General features: G+C 43.3%; 1 pseudogene; it reads right to left on the bottom strand.

Annotated features, from left to right (window-relative positions):
• Window positions 1–728: 728 nt before the first annotated feature.
• LOC148728590 (uncharacterized) lies at window positions 729–2,075 on the bottom strand (annotated as a pseudogene).
• Between the last annotated feature and the right edge of the window lie 566 nt (window positions 2,076–2,641).

Here is a 2,641-nt window from a genome sequence, read left to right as displayed (position 1 = left end):
AAGGGGTCTGAGTTGTCGGGCTCTGAGTTTTCGTGACACCCAGCGAGCTTGCCATAAATTCAAGTAGTTGCCTCTAAAATAAAATAAAACACTCGCGATATATGAGCATGACCCAGCCAGTCCAGCTTCGCATCCCAAGCAATGGGCTGAAAAATAGTCCCATCGTTTTCGGAAATGACCCAAATGTTCACTAAAGGATCACTCATATGCTGTGAATGCCGAACTCGTGCTCTTACGACATACTTACCGGCGATTACTTTGCCTACAACTGAGGTTACAAATCCCGACACCATTTGATTAAACGCCTCCAGACTCTTGAACGCCTTGAACTGCTTCTTGGTGTAGAAGCTGGTCTCAATAACGAGGTAACTCAGCAAGTCCGACACTTCCACAGGAGGCAAGGATTTTGGACTGAACTTCTCGGCTGGTATGCTTGCAGGGTCAACCCCGATGACCGAGATCTTCTGCAAACATCTTTCCTTTATCCAACTCTCTGAGCTTTCGGCATACTCAGAGAGCACTGGGATACCTTAAGATGAATGCCAGGTACTTTTATCGCTTTTTTCTTTCTGGATATTCCTGTAGTTGGCGAAATAAAATACGGCGATAAGAGAGAGAGCTTCACTATAGAAATCGACTAATTATTCATAAATTTGACACCCGAGGGACACCAACATGGCGGACACTAACTTCTGCAAAGCTTGTGACGTCACCTGAAACCCAAGAATTCAAAGTTTAGCCCCCACGAGTATGTCTTTGAGCGACCGCCCACTTTTGTAAGCTACGAGCGGCGGAGTTTTGTATAGTACGCTCAGTAGTGGTTGTGTTTCTATTAAATGCCAGTTTTTCATGAGAATTTGCCTTATGTGTGGCACTGATGGTTGGTATTGTGTAACAAAAGGCAAGATTCCTTGGTTCGTCTACGGTTTCTGTTGAACGGCTAATTTCCTGTTTTTGAAATTCACCTCTGAGAGGGTTGTGTTAATGAGGTCCTCTGGGTAGCCTCTCTTTAGCAAGTGCGCTTTGAAATTTGCGATTTTCTCCTGAAATATCGTTTGAGAGGAGTTTGTTCTGAGAAGTCTAAGGGCCTCCCCTTTTATGAAGCTTTTTTTAACTCCTTGTGGGTGACAGGAACTATAGTGTGTATACTGAAATGTCTCAGTTTGTTTAAAATGGGTGCGCACATCAAGAATTGTGTCCCTTTCGAATCGTTCGCCTTTGTAGATGTAGGAGTCCAGGAATGTTGTTTCCTTATCGGAAATTTCAGCCGTAAATTTTATTGTTGGATGATGGTTGTTTGCTTTTTCAATGAAACGTTCTATTGTTGCTTTGTTTGTGCTCCATAGCGAGAACATGTCGTCTATGCAACGTCTCCAAACAAGCGGTTTGAAAAGGCTTTTGTTAAAGATTTCTGTCTCTACCTTGTTCATGAAAATATTAGAAAAGGCGACTGCCATTTTCGTGCCCATGGCTGTACCATGTGTTTGAAGGTGGTGTTTTCCATTAAAATGGAAAGAATTTTCTTGGAGAATTAGCCTAAGCGCTTGTTTTAGTAGTTGTGTAGGGATAGGAGTTCCGTTTCTGTAGAATATTTCGTATGCTTTGCATACAGTGTCTATTCCCTCCTCTTGTGGTATATTTGTATACAAGCTTGTAACGTCCATTGAAACAAGTATTACGCTCTCCGGGACTTTCGTATTTTCTATGAAATTGACGAAGTCTGTAGTATCCTTAAGATACGACTTTTGTTTTTGTGCTATCGACTGAAGGAGTCTGCGGACAAATGATGATAGTTTCTCTGTAGGGCCATCACACCCTGACACTATCGGTCTGCCGACCGGAGAAGGTTTGTGTATTTTTGTTAGGGTGTAGAATTGTGGAATTCGAGGCGGATTTGGGGTTTGACAAAGCCATTTTTTAGTCCTGTCGTCTATATGATTGCCATTGTAGAGGTCTGCAATAAGTTGTCTGACCTTATGGTCCGTCTCTTTGACCATGGGTGATGCAAGAGGCCTGTAGTTATCTTCGTTATCTAGTAGAGTTTGGCCTTCTAAAATTTTGTCGGGTTTGTTCATGACTACGGCTGTTGTTCCTTTGTAGGCCTTTTGAGGTTTAACTCAAAGTCACGCTTCAAGGCCCTCAGCGCCTTGCGTTCGGCCGGAAGCAAATTAAACACGCTCTCGCGCGAAAACCAAACATCAAAACAAACATGGCGGAATGTCGCTCTATTTACTGTATTATTATTCTCACATACAACGAATCTTATGAGGGAAATAGCATTTTCTAGGACCTCATATCGGCGAATTGGCTTGAACACACGGCAAGCCGGGGCAAGAAGATTTTGTAGCTGCAAAGAGTGTTTACTTCGTAACGGCGGGAAAACCGACGCAGGGGCGTCTTTCAGAGCATGCGCAAAAGAACTAACATGCCTCACAGCAGATTCGCAGCGTGTTAGTGTGGACGGTCGGAAACGCAGTGAAAACGGTAGTGTGGACCCTGATCAATCGATGCGTTTTCGGTAAAACGAATCCGCATGCTTTTGAATCCGCGTTAGTGTGGACGAGCCCTTAGCCGTTTAAAAAATTAAGAGAATCAATTAATATTGGTGTGTTATGAAGGCTCTGTCCTACTTTCTTTTCAA

Source organism: Stylophora pistillata, chromosome 6 (genome assembly GCF_964205215.1).
Source record: "Stylophora pistillata chromosome 6, jaStyPist1.2, whole genome shotgun sequence".
NCBI classification, from domain to species: Eukaryota; Metazoa; Cnidaria; class Anthozoa; order Scleractinia; family Pocilloporidae; genus Stylophora; species Stylophora pistillata.
The sequence above is the reverse complement of the archived record's forward strand: the minus strand, read 5'-3'. Positions and strand labels throughout refer to the sequence as shown.